Below are 17,095 nucleotides of genomic sequence, written 5' to 3'. Positions count from 1 at the left end.
TTTCCAGCAATATCGAGAATTCTCATCGTTCACCCTAACGAAACGAAGTATAACAATACTAATAATTTTTACGTTCAACACCTCGACATTCAGGAACCCCCATAACAATAACCGACCATGATCACACAGTGACACAGCTCCGACTAAATATTTGGCCACTCGAACATCGACGTATTAAATTGGACCTTGTCCTAGCTCACAAACTTCCGAACGACACAGTTATATGTACTTCTCGAACTACTCTCTTTAATAAATCTATCAGCACCAAAGTCATTTGTTAGACGACACAGTCACGTTCACCAGGAGTTCCACTTTACTGTACACAGAATCAATTTAACTGTGCAAACCGTATAATAATCATATTTATTGTACAATACCAATACTATACGATAGAATCCACGAACGGATCGTAATATTCCTACAATCTACTATATTTCGTAACTTTCGATTACTTTCGTCTACGAATCGTGTACTCGTTTTGTTTTTACACTTCAAATGTCGATGCAGATCCACCGTGATCGTATATCCGTGTTTTCACTTGCTTACAATCGAATCTAAATACAATACCCCCCGATTTCCCGACCTCGATTATCCGACCAAACTGTTGCCTCCGTTAGATCGAATAATCGAGGGACTACGATACCGTGTACCGTAGTAAAATTTTCCGCGATAATTGCACACAAGTGCAAACAACCCGCGAGCAAATAAAAGAAATAGAATAAATGAAAAACAAATAAAAAAGAAAAGAAGAAAGAAAAATTAATGAAACAAATAAAATAAATAAAATAAATTCCACCGTCTATCGCGGAGGGTTGGTCGCGCGGTTGGAGATTAAAGTGGCGCCAATCACGGGACGATTTAACGCCACGCGGACTTGCCGTGGATCTCGGATAAATTCCAACCCCTGTTTGGTCCCAGTTAATCGTCGAACGCGAACAATTAACCGATCAATTATCAGGGGAGGGGACACGGTGTTCGAGAACGATCGGTTGCGAGCAACACGGAAACGTACAAGTCGCGGAATCTCGACTTCCGTGGCGGTGTTGCGTTCTATCCAGCAAGGACCCGACCGATCTGATCGATAAAAAGGAAAATAAAAAACCGAAGAATCGGTCCATCCGATCGATGTGCACGTTTCGATCACCGTGGTTTCGAGCGTGGGTTCATCCCCACCGTCGTGTGTCCGTGATCGCGGTCACCGGGTTCCTCGTTGCGAGGGAACCCCCCACCGGTTTGAAATCGTTGGCTCGTGTGTGTATCATTAGCTATTCAAATTCATTTCTGCGCGACGTTACGCGACTGAAATACACCAGCATTATATACGTGGCGTGATTGCCTCCACTTTAGTCACATCGTCGGAAACGAACCCCGGGCTCGTGCCTCCGCTTAGGGGCGCGTCGGTTGCTCCGGGCCGGGTGGCTCGTGGAACCCCCGTACTACACCACCGCGCCACCACCACCGCCCCCCTCCGCCTCCTCCTCCTCTTTCTATTCCTCCTCCTCGCCCCCGTGGAGTTCATTGCACTGGAAAACTTTCATCGGTTACGCTCGATCGACGAGAAGGGTAGGAGGGCTACCTGACAAAATTCCCGGGCGTTTCGCTGACACGGACGAAACATTCGTACGTGCTCGACAGGGGGGACGAAGGTTAGCGGAAAATTATATCGCGGTGGTGGGTTGGTGTTGTTGTTGTTGTTGTTGTTCGGGGGGATGTTTAACGGTCTTCGAGGACCGCGCACCGTTTGCGGCCGAGTTGCGCCGGGATGACACGGGTCGTCTCCGAGGTGTGTGACACCTGTGGGTTTGAAAAATTGGGTCGATTGTGTAGTTGTTGCGTTTCGTTCGAGGAGACGAGGACCTTTTCTTTTTGTTTTTTTTCTTTTTTTTTTGAGCGATTGTTAGTCGAGTGATTAATGTAAACAAATGTGGAGGGTGACGCGAGTCGTTTTTGGGAGAATGACACCTGTAGGTTCGAGGTATTGGGTCCAATGAGTAGTTGTTGGGTTTTGTTTGGGGAAATATGGATCTAGGTCTTTTTGAGAGTAATTCTTGATCGAGAGAGTCGAATTAAACGTGTGGGGATGATAACTTGAGTCATCTTGGGACTCTGTGACATTTGTAGGTTTAAAACATTGGGTCCAATGGGTAGTTGTTGGGTTTTGTTTGGGGAGATATGGATCTAGGTCTTTGTGAGAGTAATTCTTGATCGAGGAAGTCGAATTAAACAAATGGAACGTCGTGATAATTAAATTGATCTGACAGTTATTGCTTTTCAATTGCAGAAAACTAGAACGTTGTCTTTTTGTAGAATAAACAGTAATTAATATATGATAACATGGCTTGCCTTAAAGGTCTATACCCAGAATGTTTAAAAATTGGGTCGAATTGATTATTACGTTTTTTGTTTGGAAAAGAATTCATTTACATTTTTTTAGAAGACATATTAATTAATCGCGACATCGTGGCTTGTTCGAAAGTTCTGTGATACCTAGAATTTTGAAAAATTGGGTCAAATTGAAAATTCTTTCATTGAATTTGACAAGAAATAGATCCGTATCTTTTTTCGAATACACATTATTTAATCGACAATGTAATTCCCTTTGTTGGTTATACTACTGTCTCCCGAAGATCTCTAAGCTTTTCAATTCCGGATTTATACAAATGTTTCGACTTCGAATCGAAATAGACTCGACTTATTGACCCGTTCGAGTGTTCGGAATGCTTTGCAATTCAAATGATTTTGCAGTGATCCGAATAAATAATAGGAAAGGATCTTGTTGCTGACGAGCGAGGAACGAAATGCATGTTGACACTCGGTCTAATTTGTATTTTCAGTCAGGCACACGCCAAATCCAAATATCAAGTTTTGAAACACTTCTCGTCTCAAAGTTTCATCGGATCTTCAGCAGAACTTCATTCAACAATCGTAACAATAACTTCTACCAAACTCCTTGTTTTCCCGATATACAATATTCCTTGGTTTCACAATTTTTACAAAAACATCTCGAACAAACCTTAAAATCAAATTTTACCCGAAGAATTTAAAGAAACTCTTCACTACAAACCACACTGTCCCTTCGTCACACTTTTCCGCTCAGATGGAGCACCCAGATGGCGCACCATGACGATATCCGCCTCAACATTAATAATCCATCCTTCGAACTAACGATAAACAATAAAAATCTATTTAAAACGTACAATACCTTCCATCTCACTGTTCCACACTTTAAACACCAGCCCTCTTCAATTTCCGCAAATTCCAATCCCATAAACCCTTCAATTAAACACGTCCGCGAATGGTAGCATTAATCGATCCTCTTCTCGATCGAAATACCGAAAACTATACTCCGTAAAATAGCGCACCATTCGTACTAGTTTCCGTTAATTTTCCATTGAATTTTCGCCAGTGGAACGGTTCTCGCCACTCGTCTTGGAACGTTGCTTACGTTCATCGTAAATAGGAAGGCACCGTGGAAACACGCTCGGTATTCAACGCGTTGAAAGAAAACATTTTTCGCGGTTACGTCGATGCGCCGCGGTCAGCCCAGAAACCTATTTAGAAAGAAAAGGGAGCCCTCTGCCGCCCTCTGGCTCGCTCCGTGGGGCGCGTGGCCCGTTTCCGGGCGCTCGCGGGGCAACGCGGGGCAACGCGGGCATACGTCGACCGGATCGGCGCGTAAAAGTGAACCGTCTCTCGTCTGTTCCACCATTGTCGACGACGGTTGGGTATCGTTGGAAATTTCGCCCGCACGAAACTTCGTTACAGTCAATTGATGCCCCGAGCCCGAGCTCGAGCCCGCGCGCGCGCGCGCGGGCAGGCGAGCGGGCGGGCGCGTGCACACGGGCACGCGGCGGCGAATGCGCATCCGCCGGGAAAAGGAGTTCGTGGAACTCTCTCCCCGCTGGTGCACTGAACTCTCTCTCTCACCCCCGATTGTTCCGCAAAGCGTTGACGTATCTCGAAGTGGAAAAAGGGGGCGCATCGGCCTCGAGGGGGGTGAGTTAGAGGTAGGTAGGGGGTAGAGGGGTGGGAAGTTATGAGCGCGGGGACCCGGGGGAGAGGAATGGCCTCGTTTCACAGGCTAGAACGACGTGCGTCGGTCCTTCCTCGTGGAAGTTTGATTCCGCGCACGCGACGCCGCGCAACCTGCTCGCGCCGCGCTAGAAAATTTTTCGTACGTCGACATCGGGACTACGATGCCCGTGACGATCCCGGGGACCGAATAAGCGTCGAATTCGCTGCAATTTTCAACGTCGCGCGTCACTCGAGACGACCGAAGCACGAGGAACGTTCGTTGCTTCGTCGTTGGTGGGGACCAGCGTCACTACGCCCGCGCGGGGGAACAATTTTTTGTATAGTTTTTCGGTGTCTGGATTTTCGACGATTCGCAAGTATCTTCTATGGGAGTTCATTCGAAAGAAATTTTGTTTCAGTGAAATTTGATTTCGAAAAAATTTTATTTCGAAGAAATTTGATTTCCGACCACGTTCCTTTCCGCGGAGACTCCGTTGGTATTTGATAAAGAATAGAAGAGGGACGAAATGAAGGGTCGGGTGGGAGAAGAGAGAATTAACGTATGGAAGAACGCAAGGTTCCAGGGGGTGAGGGGACGAACATACGTGTGGGGTGGATTTCGTAGAATATTATTTCGACGTCTGGATTTGCACGATTTATAAGTACCTTTGACGGGATTTTATTTCGAAGAAATTTTATTTCCAGACGTTTCCGCGACGAGCTTTCAAACACTGTGCAACGTCGTTCGTGTTTGAGGATTGTAATAATACGTGTTTTTTTTTTTCAACACGGTTGTACGTTATGAAAAGAGACGGAGGGTTAGAGAAAAGAGAATTAATGTATAAAAGAGCGCAATATGTAATAATAATGTATGTTTTTAAAACCACGGTGGTACGCTAGAAATGGAACAAAGGGGTGAGCGAGAGAAAAGTGAATTAATGTATAAAAGAATACGATATATAATAATAATGTATGTTTTTTAAACCACGGTTGTATGCTGAAAAAGGGACGAAGGGCTGAGCGAGAGGAAAGAGAATTAATGTATAGAAGAACGCAAGGTTCCAGGAGTTGAGGGTGATACGCTAAAAGAGATTTCGTAGAATATTTTTTTTTGTAACGTCTGGATTTTTACAATTTATAAATACCGTTAATAGAATTCATTCGAAAGAGATTCAACATTTTGAAACATTTTTGCCATGTTTTTGAACACTCCTTTCCCCTTACAGCGTCGTTCTTATTTAATCGTAACAATAATATATTGTTTTTGCAGCACGATGCTATAGAAAAAAAAAAAAAGAAAGAGGACGAAACGTCCAGCAAGGGAAAAGAGAATTAACGTACAGAAGAACGCATAAGTGCAGTTACGATACAAAGGCGATGTTGTAACTACTCTGTTATTAATCTAACCACGGAAACAATGTAACGTGAATGCGATAAAATGATATGGAAGAAGAGAAAGAGGGAGAAGAAAAAAAAAAGAAAGAAAAGTGGAGCAATTTATACATTAAACCGTTCTAATTATAATTAAAGCCCGTTCATGAGTTTTATCGATTGGAATCTCCTTGGTTTCAATTTCTCGACTAGGCGAGTAAATTACACGACGGGATAAAAATACTTTATATTGTTGAGAACGGTTAAGTTACGCAAGAGCGTTTGGTTGCCGCACTTACCGTCGAGAAAGTATCCGAAAAGCGATCGCGAGGAAATACGATGTAATTAAAAAGTTTTTTCGAAAATAAATTTCCAAAGAAACTTTTAACCGTACTCTTTATCCCTTAACCCCGGCCCGATATTCTTTCACTTTATAAATACACATTCCCAGTCTAATGTTCGAACCCGAGCTATGAAATTCAAGACACCTGTAACCAAAAGTTCCCGTGTATGCGATATTCCGTATTCCGTGTACCGATATTTCCGCGTAAACGACGGAAGGATACTGTTCCGTCTTTCCGTTGAAACATAAACACTCCAGACGTAGCCAAGAATAGGACAATTTTAATTATTTCGACGTCCAATTAAGATTGGCAGCGTCAATGGTTACCTCGTAAATTAAATTTCACTCGAAGCCGTCTCCACCTCCTAACCCACCCTCCTACCCACCCCACCTCGTGCGCACACTCGCGGAACTTTTCAGGCGGAAAAACCCGTTTCCCGCGTCAAGGAATTTCTTCGTACCGAACGAAATTATTGATCACGCCCGATGCGAAACAGAGAAGTTTAATGCGCTCTCGACGGAATAATGTCGAGTGCGTCGATTCAATTGAATTAATTACGGTGGAACGTACGGCTTAAAAATAACGAGGCAACGCGGTGGAACGAAAATCAATACATGCTAATGGTGGTGCCCGGAGACGCGTGGTGTATTAATAATTCAGGTATAAATAATACGTAATCGTAAAAAGAAATCCTCTGAATAGAGCGCGCGAGCACCTCGTTTTTTTCTTTTTTTTTTTTACGAGCGAGACAATCGAAACGTCGATGAAAAATTTTAAACGAGGCAACGACCGGTTCGGGGCACGCGACAATTCCGCGTCTCGCCGTGCCCCGATTTCGAAAATGATTTTCGTTGTACTAACCACGCGTCGCTGGTGACACGACAGAGTCATAAATAACGCGACGTAACCCGAGAATTTTCGTATCGGTTGAAACGTGTAAATCTGAGTAGCGATTACTCGAGCACACCCTCCCCGATACGGGCGTTTCCATCTGGATGTTCCGATACGCCAATCTCGTCGAGACTGGTATTCGATTCCAAAGATAACACGGAGATTAGGATGTTCCAGTCGTTTCCGCTACTTCGGATGCAATTACCCCGCGAGAAACTCCATCGAAGCTATTATATGTACAGCGAGTCGCAAAAGTATTCGTACCCTCGTTAAATGGAAATTTAGAGAGACATATTTTACGCATTGTTGAAAGGATTTTTGTATACGCGTGACTGTGTAACGATAATAAACGTATAAGAATAAAATTGATCCGATTATTTCGCATTGTATCGCTCTTGTAACTTATAACGAGGTAAGATTCCCACGATGGTAATTTTCGATAAGTGTAAGAGATGGAACATTTTCGTCGAAACAAACGGAAAGGTTTCGAATAGATTTACTTAGAAACGAGTTGAAAATGCAGAGAAACGGTACTAAAGGAGCGAAAATATTATTGCAATAACAAGGCAATTTGGAATAATTTTTCCCCGATGCTCGTTTTTTGTTACTTTTGCTTTCTCTACGGAAACGTGAGCGAAAAATTGAACGAGTAGAAGTGAACGATTTAAACATTGGAAGAAATGGGTGCTGTTGTTTAACATTTCTCACGGAAGCTAACAAACATCGAATGCACTTGCGGTTGCATGGATCGAGGTTAAGTTCGTAGAGCGCATCTTGGCAAAATATCGAGGAGCCCGCAACCGTTGAATTACAATTCGCGAGTGTCTGTAAACAATCCTCGAGGAAATTAATACCCAGCGAATATCTCGAGTGCGAGTTGAAAAATGGCGGTATTTTGCATCCGTTTCGGGGTTCCCTCGAGTTCAAATATTTAAACGGCTCGCACTAACCCCGGTAGATCGGATTTAAACGCCTCGTAGTAACCCTAGTAGTCGGATTTAAACGTCTGGTAGTAACCCTGCTCGATCGAATTTAAATGTCCCGTGGAAGGTCGGAAGCGCGCGCAGACATTTGAAGGATCATCGACGCGACACGACTATTAAAAATAGCCCGAAAGAATCGAACCCAAGAGAAACGTGCTCGCATAATCGACACCCGGGCGTCGAGGACAAATTCAATCCCTCTCCCCGAAAACCCCCCGTGAAGTAATTCCTCGCCGAAGGTGGGGGATAAGGGAGGTTTAAAGAGTTGACTCTTCGTCGACTCGCGCACAGCCATTAAAAATATCGCGGAGGGTCGCGTCGTCCTCGTTTGCAAAGGAATAAATAAATATCACCGTCTCCTCCCGACCGCCACCCCCGTCCCGCGTCCTCGAACGCGCAAAGAGGTGGAGAGATATCGGGACGCCATGGCCGAGCCGGAAAGGGAGAGATCCCATCGAACCCGTTCCCCCTCCATTTCTTCATTCCCGTTCCGTTTCCCCCCACTCTCTGCATATCTTTCTTTCCGCGGCTCGTAATATTCCATGGAAGCTGACGCGCACAATGTCTCGCAGACGGCGCTGGCATAATGCTTCGCGATGGCGCGATAGCGATATCCACCCTTCGGAGCCGGCGAACGCGCCGCGGTCGGAGGACGGGTCGTTAAAAAGTCCGTCGGACCACTCCGCGACGACCACGTGAGAGAGGGAGAGAAACGAGGAGGAGGTGGGAGGAGGAGGGAGGAGGGAGGCGGGAGAGGGTGGTAGTGAGAACCCGAGTACGAAGAATGCACCGAGCCGAGGTGCACTTACTTACGCGGCGTTGCATCCCTATGCGCTTTCTTCTCCCTTTCTCTCCTCGTACGCGGTGGCGACGTTCGCTCGCGAAGGGATGCAATTCGTTAACTCGGGAACGTAGGTACACACACAGGGTGGTCCGCGAGAACCGTAGCAACCCCGACTCGGCGCGATCCGAGTGCTAACACGGTAACACGCGCGCGAGTACCCGCGTCGTTGCATCGGTGCGCTCGCCTCGTCCCTTTGACTCCGTGCTTCTTGTAATTCAACCGACCCAAGGGCGCGTACCGCGAACCTATAGACCACCACCTTACGCACCCCGTCATCGAAAGCGTTCTTACGCCGCTGCTATTATTATTATTGTTATTATTATTTTCATTAACCGCGTAGAAAGCCAACGCCGGCCTTTCTTCGCTCTCTTGAGGCGCTCTCGGTCGTGGTCGTCGTGCAGCGGTTAACGCGTGACGCGTAACCCCCACCACCACCGCCACCGTCGCCGCCGCCGCCGCCGCGCGTTTCAATGACTCGCGGGAGTGGGGGGACGGTCATTCGCTTGCGCGTTATAAGTGGTCGTGGAAATTTTGCGTTCCTTTTGCCCGGGTGTACCTCGGCTCTCTCTCGCTTAACCCCTCGACGCTCGCGTTTCTTCTTCGAGTCACCCGACGGGAATGATCGGTTTGTTTTATCGGATTTCGCTCTCGGATGTGTGTAACAATGTGTGCGTGGTTCTTTTTTTCTTCTCTTTTCTGCGTTGTTTTATCGATCATGTTACGTTCTCGAAACGATAGTAACACGATCGACATCTGGAACGCGAAGGGATACGATTATCTTTATCAGTGCAGGGAACTGAGTTAGAGAATTAATAGGTAATGATTGAATTTTCTATGGTTCAATTTAGAACACGGGACAACGCAAAGTTCGATGTTACGTTTTTTGCAATAAAATCTCGTTTTTCTTCGGATCTGCGCCGATTTTTCATTGTTTCTCTTGCTTCGAGGAGAACGACGAGAATTTTATTGTTTGAGTTTGAGTTTGTTGTTTGTGTATCGATGTACAGGGTGAGGCAATTAGAATTGGAAAATACGTATAGAAAGAATGCAATTAGAATGAAAGGATACATATATACTCCACAAAATGGGTGCCCGTTTAATTTTGTGTGTCAAAGTAATGACAAAGAATGATTTACGAATACAAAAATATTATTTTTTTCCTAAGAAAGAAAATAAGTGGGTACATTTGTCTATATCTATATCGTATTTTATGCTAGTATAATTTTCCAGCTGGAACGATTTCTATAAACATCGGGAGATAGCGGCGCCAGGCAGTAATTTAAGATGGCGCACGAGTAACGGTGATTTGACACGAAAGAAAAATGTTTTCGATACGAAAATCGAAGAGAAATTATGGGGGAGAAATAGAAACGACTGGACCCGTACTTTGCTCGATATGCTCTTCAAATAGTATATAAAAATATCTTAAACGAACAAATATCACAATCAAAACCATCCACGTATCGTCTTACACAGAATTGAACTTTAATGCAGAAGTTGGTCCAATGGAAATAAAATTCTCAATTTCACGCAATCTTAAGTAACACCGACGCATTATCCTCGCTTCGTCAAAAACCACCTACGTACCGTTCTGTCGAGAATTTAACTTTAATATACAGAGTGGCCCGATAAAACTAGAACTCCCTATTTTACGCAATCTTGCGATCTCTTTACAAACTCCGACGTTATCTTTGTCCACAAAGTTTATCTTTCATCAGCACCGCCCACGCTAAGAATTTAACTTCAATATACAAGGTGGCCCGATAAAAAGAAGACCCTCGACTTTGCCCAATCTCGAGAAACTTTTTACCAAATACGTTATCTTTGTTGCGTCTAAACCGCCCATCGTCCCGTCGAAAGTTTACCTTCGGTGTACAAGGTGTTGAAAAAAGAACAGAATCCTCTGCTACACACACGATGCTAAAAACTCTCCACCAAAAGCGTTACCACCGCTCCGTCCACACGATACATCGTACCAAATTTCCGCCAATCGTCTCACACCGAGTGCTTTGAGCGTAAAACAGCCGAACGGATTCGACGAGCTCGTGTGCGTGAAAACGATATCTTCTCCCCTGCTATGAGTTCTCGATACCCTTGAAAATTGATCCATCATCCTCGTAGGTAATCTTCTTCGAGCACCCTCTCTCTCTCCATTGTCTGTTTCGTTTTAGAGAAACGATGAACCTTCGATTACTTTCGTTGGGGGGGCGCGAGGACCGTCGTTGAAATCGCGTGACAACGTGACATTCCGAGATACGCACCGAGTGGATGGAAACGTTCTCTGCCTAGCAGGCCATAGGCTTTCCGTCGTTACCAGGCGTTTTGTCAAAGCGTGGAGAGGGACCCCAGGGGTCTGAAATTACGCGGTCGTTCCGCGATACGGACACGTGGAACTGCGTATAGTAACTGTTTGGAAAATAAACCGGAGTACGTTTCCACGGGCCGCGCGGTGCTATAGATCCTGGCAAGGATTTCCAGCCGTCCAGGCCTATAAGAGGCGAGCGTTTACGGAAATAGCAGGTTGTCAAGAATTCATGAGCCCTCGAGGTATTCGAATAGTACCTACGCGATCGGGCATTAAAATTCTTTCCCGTTGAGGCCGACCGACCGACCAACCGACCGACCGACCGTCACCGAGCGTCTTTAATATCACAAGATCAACGTTTTCGAATCAACCGGGGGAAAGAGAAAACAACCGCCAATTCCACGACTCTCTACACCGATGTAATTTCACCACGATTCCACGGTTAGCTCTCGTTGAACGTCGAAAGGGTTGAACGAACTAGCTGCGACAACATCGGGGCGGTGATCAACGTTGAAACTTCGCCGTTAAAAACCGGAAACTGATCATCGAAGACACCGGGGCGGGTTTGAAAATACCTTTCGAAACGTTCCGTTTGCAACCTGATCGGGAAACGATCTCGAAGTGTTTCAGATTTTATCCTTTCGTGGAAATTCGGCTTTGAAAAATCGTTTCGAAATATTGCGTTTGCAAACTGATCGGAAAACGATCTCGAAGTGTTTCAGATTTTATCCTTTCGTGGAAATTCGGCTTTGAAAAATCGTTTCGAAATATTGCGTTTGCAACCTGATCGGGAAACGATCTCGAAGTGTTTCAGATTTTATCCTTTCGTGGAAATTCGGCTTTGAAAAATCGTTTCGAAATATTGCGTTTGGAACGTGATTGTAAAACCGATCTCGAAGTGTTTGCAATTTTACTCTTTCGCGGAAATTTACTCACGAACTTTATAATGTGTAACATGAATGTCTTTGACGACAGTTGTTGGATAGAAAGGGAGTACACGTTTTTATGAAAATATTTACGATGGTTATCTTGAGTTTTCTTAACTGTTACAGTATCGTTTGTTTTCTATACTGTTATAACTCTATCGATTTGATATTTAAGATTCGTTTGTTTTATTGGTTTTATTATGGATATACGGATAGGTTATGGATAGATATTGATGGTGAAAAAGGGAGAACGAATGTAGATAGAATAAAGGGTAATTTTTCAAAGAGAACATTACTGTTTTTATGTGTTTTCTTTTTTTTTTAATTTTCGAGGTCACCTTTAATATTCTTGCTTACAATTCTGGTAGTTTCTTTGTTTGTTATCTAGCATGCATCGGGACATTGACGAGTTACAACAACGTGACTGTCAAATTATGAAAGATCTTTCGAGCTACAAAGATTTTCATCGGTCTACCGATAACGAAATTAATCGAGTATGGACGAGTTACGCGGTTCACTTTGTATATTATCCGGCAACAATCGATTAGTCACCGCGTAAGTACCCCAACACATAGCATTATCGCTTATTAATGGTGTTAACATTATTATCTATACTCTATGCAAGACACTCGTAGGCAAAAAGTTGCGGATTGGTTTCCACGATGACTATAAAAAATTTCAATACCGAAGAAACGATTTCTAGAGAAATAAGTGCGACGAACGTGCCTGCTCCTTGTATTAATTATCGTAATAAAATCACGAGTTTGCAATTTATCATCGTTTACACAAAATTATTAAAGCCCCCTCGAGCTCCAACGCGGGTATTAATTACAACCAGTTTCGATCGATGGGTACATAATTATATGTTGCAATTATTCACGAGTATTTATTTCGAGACTGTATTTAATCCGTTTGTACACTGTACACTAATTTAAGGGCATACCTTGGTCTGGCGAGTTCAACGAATCGATTTTCGAATTATCTATATTTAGTAAAATTTTGTATCTCAAAATTACGTTTCTAAAACGCAATGACAAAATTTGTAAAATTATTAGAAATTGTACCGAGTGTCTTTAATAGCTGCAAGTTGCGTTATGAAGGTATTTTATTCTAAACTCTATTTTTGTTTCTTCAAAAAAAAAAAGAACAACTTTTTCCTTGTTAAATCTTTTGATCTGAAAATGTCCGATCGCAAAATTCGTAAAATTGTTAGGGGTTGTAGCAGTTTCGTTGTTCAATGGCTACAAGTCGTAAAGTTTACGGAGGTTTATTCTTAACTTTGTTCCTATTTTCTCGGCCATTGGTGCACTCGTTGCGCGCAAAAAGTGTCAGGAAGACATTCATTCCGGCGAAGCAATTGCCCGCGGATTGGATATAGTAGATTAACGGTAAGTGCCATAAATTGGTCGTTATCCACTTTGTGCCTGTGCAAAAAACCTCAAACGCCTTTTTCTCAAAACGATGTTTTTCGAATCAGCGGCACAGTTATCACAGAAACCGCTGGAGCGATTGACATGCGTTTTTGCGCACATACGGAGTGAACGTCTCCCTAGTTCCTAGAACCGCGTTTAGGTTGATATCCGCAATATTTTTTTTATTTTTTTTCGCGCGGAGCTCGCGAAAAAAGGCGTAAAATTGACGTTGAAAATCGAACGTCATCCTTTCGAGTACCACCATTTTGTTCGACGTTCTGTTGAACGTTATTTCAGCTCGTACTATGGCTACACTAGTACGAATTAAAAGAAAAACTTTTTGAACGGGGTAGCTGGGAAGGGTTCGATCAATTCCGCCATTTGCGCAGAGCTTTTGGAGCACGATGTGCAGGGTCTCCAGGTTGCAGAATGTTCAAGATAAATCGAAAATTTGTTTAGGATCAGTTTGTACATGAATGAACATCTGTCCGAAATTAAAATTATTTGAAGATTTAACGGTATACTTAATTCTTTTAAATTGTTAGAATTCTTCGATACGTAAAAATAGCTAGTGAGATAAAATAGATGTTAAGTCTCGTTTAGGATCAGTCAGTATACATTCTAAGGATTCGTGTATCGTTAGAGGAGGAGTAGTTTTGTTTCGAGAAGAATACGAATTCTATTGGTCAGAATTTTGCCTACGCCTATGTTACACGTACGATTAACAATATGTGAGGTCTGCAACGAGATCTATTGATTGTTAAATTTGAACTTCTAATACACTGTTATTAAATAATCTACGGTTCGCGGAACATCGGAGAAAGTTAGCTAAAATTTTTTATTTACAATTGGTTAAAGATCGAAGAATCGTTTGTACGTAACCTAAATTATTTATATTAAAAAGCTTCCTTTTTCAGCTTGTAAAAATTACCTCGAGTGCAATAGTCTAGACCAGAATACCCTGATAAAGGATTCCTATCCTCTCTCTCACGGTATTTATTACGACAGTAATGAAACCTCCATTTATCGTAGTTACGTAAGTACTTACAGTATGATCTATGATAACCTCAAATATATTCACCCGGTGAATGTAATCTACAAGTACCGTTTTTACCGTGGTTTTTTAAAATACTGGAATTGAATTCAAGCACACTTGATTTCGATGCAACTCTAGATCCTATCACTACAGATTCCCTAGAAAGAAGGCGACAAGAAAGTAGCACGGTTGGTGTGTCGAAGACAGGGCCAGGACCATCGTGGCCATATTTTAAAGTAGCACGGTTGGCGTGTCGAAGACAGGACTGGGACCATCGTGGCTATATCTTTTTCAAAGTTACGTGTCTGCAATACTGTACTTGTATTTTTTAAAAAAGCTCATATTGGATGCAAACACACTACACTAGATCTCGATGCAAATTTCGGACACTCTTGATCCTGTCACTGTTAATTCCCTAGAAAAGAAGTAACGAGGTGGTTAGCTTTTTTTAAAATTACGCGTTGATAAATATCGTCATCGTTGTATTTTTAAAATACTTATATTCAATTTGAATATTTCTTGATCAAATTTCGATGCAACTTCGTAAACTCTTCATCTTGTCATTCCACGGAAAGAAGGACACGAAGCAAGATGGCCACGTTGGGAGTCGATGACAATGGCCAGAACCAACGAGGTTATTTTATTCCTAAGCTTTCGTCTCTGCATATACTGTCCTTCATTTATCGCAGTTACGTAAATACTCACACCACGATCTACGATAACCTCAAATATATTCACCCTATAAATATACCTCATTTATCACAGTTGCTTAAGTAGTTACGATATGATCTGCGATAACCTCAAATATATTCACCCTGTAAATATAACCTGCAAATACTGTTTTTACTGCATTTGTCAAAATAGTCGTATCGGATCGAAATACACCCCACTAGGAGTTGGGGCAGATTTCGTTGCAACACCCTTGATTCTATCGCTACAGATTTCCTAAAAACAAAGGAACAAAGTGATCCTAACCTTAGGATTTTCTAACCTTAATTAGAGTGTCCTTAGTTATAGTCTCTACAATATTTTTACAACTACTCGCAATTGTATCGGTACTTACAGTACATAACCTACGATAACCACGTATATGTTCACCTTGAAAATACACCTTCCTAAAAATACAATTCTTATTCTTATTTTCCAAAATACTCATTTGGAATTCAAACGCACCCCAAACTAAATTTCGATGCAACTCCCATCACCGGTAAAAATTCTCCATAAAAAAAGGACGCAAGGATGGTTAAATTTTATCTAAACTCAAATATCTAAAACAACAATTCTCATTCTTATTTTTCAAAACGCTCATTTGGAATTCAAACACACCCCGAACTAGATTTCGATGCAACTCCCCTACATCCTTAATTCTGTCACCGGTAAAAATTCTCCATAAAGAAAAGGACGCAAAGAAGGTTAAATTTCATCTAAACTCAAATATCTAAAACAACAATTCTCATTCTTATTTTTCAAAATACTCATTTGGAATTCAAACACACCCCGAACTAGATCTCGATGCAACTCCCGTACACCCTTGATCCCGTCACCGGTGAAAATTCCCCTCCTTGGAGGTTACGTAGGTGGCTAGGTTGTCGGTACGAAGACCAGGGCCAGAACCACCGTGGCTATATTTTTTCTAAGGTTACGGGTCTCTCGTTCCCGTGGAAAATCCACGAGTGTGACGAGCCTCCCGGCGTACTCGGTAGGGTGGCGGTTGGGCGGTGGACGGGTGGTCGGGCGGTGGGGTGGGTCGGGGGTGAGGGTTGCCAACAGTGCAACGAATGGAGATCGATTCTGAGTCTGGGTCAGGCGAGGGCGTTCACCCCCCGGTGCAGCCCGGGAGACACGGAACCCAGGGTCGTAGCTAGGGTATCACAGGAGGGGCACTGACGCGCGGGGGAGGGTCGGTGGGTGGGCGTTGGGTGGTTCGGAGGGGCGGGGGGTGGGGGGCTGTGGGGTGGGGGGCTGTGGGGTGGGTCGCGCGGGACACTCCCTTCTGGCGAGTGCAACGTACGCTACCTCTGTCCGAAATCGTGGCTACGCGGATCCTCCGTGGCCCGGTCTGGCTCGGATCGCTACCCGCTCGGCTGCTAGGGGGTTGCCATGGTGGGACAAGGGACTCGCGTTTCGCGAATTTACCACGGGATCGCTTCCCGGTGAATGTTACGCGCGATTGAAACGTTTCGATGACGGAACTGCACGGTGGACGCCCCGGGGTTAACAGCCGCGAGCCGTTTAAGACGCGTTCTGGATTTTACGGGTGACGAGGACGCCGTGATTCGAAGGCGCGAGATCGAACAGGACGACCAGATTCGGGAACAAAAGGAGCGCCACGACCGGAAGAGGAAATATGATTTTTTAACGAGTCACAGTTGGCGAGGTGATCGATCGACATTGCCCATCGATCCCCCCAAAAGGCGAGAAATAAGAACGATAAAGTTTCCCTTGTCTCGCTTTCGTGTTATTTCAGGTCCCGCGCTTCGCGACAACCTGAAAGGGAATACTGTATTTCGTTTCGATCCGGCGTTGTATTATTTATTCTCTCCTTAACCTCGACTTTCGAACCCCTTTCTACCGTTTTCGCGTCGATGAGGATGTCACTACTGTTGTCGGTGTTGTTATTATTTTTTTACATCGTTTTGGATTCTTTGGTCATGCGGTGGGTTCTTTCCAAGTGTCGTGTCCTGTATTGTCAAGGTCCTCGGGTCGATAAGGACGTTACCATTGTTGTTAAAACTGTTAGTACTGTTATTAATGAAAGGGCGTAGTGGATGAATACCGAGACGTATCAATTCTCAAGCATCGTGTTACGGTGTCAAACAGATATCGAACTGTATATTATTGTTGGCAAGACGGGTTTGTTGACATTCCTTGGAGCAACAATGCAATACACACAGCAGATATCGTTCACGGATCGATCAACTCGGGACATCAATTGAGATACCGAACAATTAGCATCGGAGATCAGTCGT

The sequence above is a fragment of the Ptiloglossa arizonensis genome, chromosome 11 (assembly GCF_051014685.1).
Source record: "Ptiloglossa arizonensis isolate GNS036 chromosome 11, iyPtiAriz1_principal, whole genome shotgun sequence".
Taxonomy (NCBI): Eukaryota; Metazoa; Arthropoda; class Insecta; order Hymenoptera; family Colletidae; genus Ptiloglossa; species Ptiloglossa arizonensis.
This window is presented reverse-complemented; position numbering follows the sequence as displayed.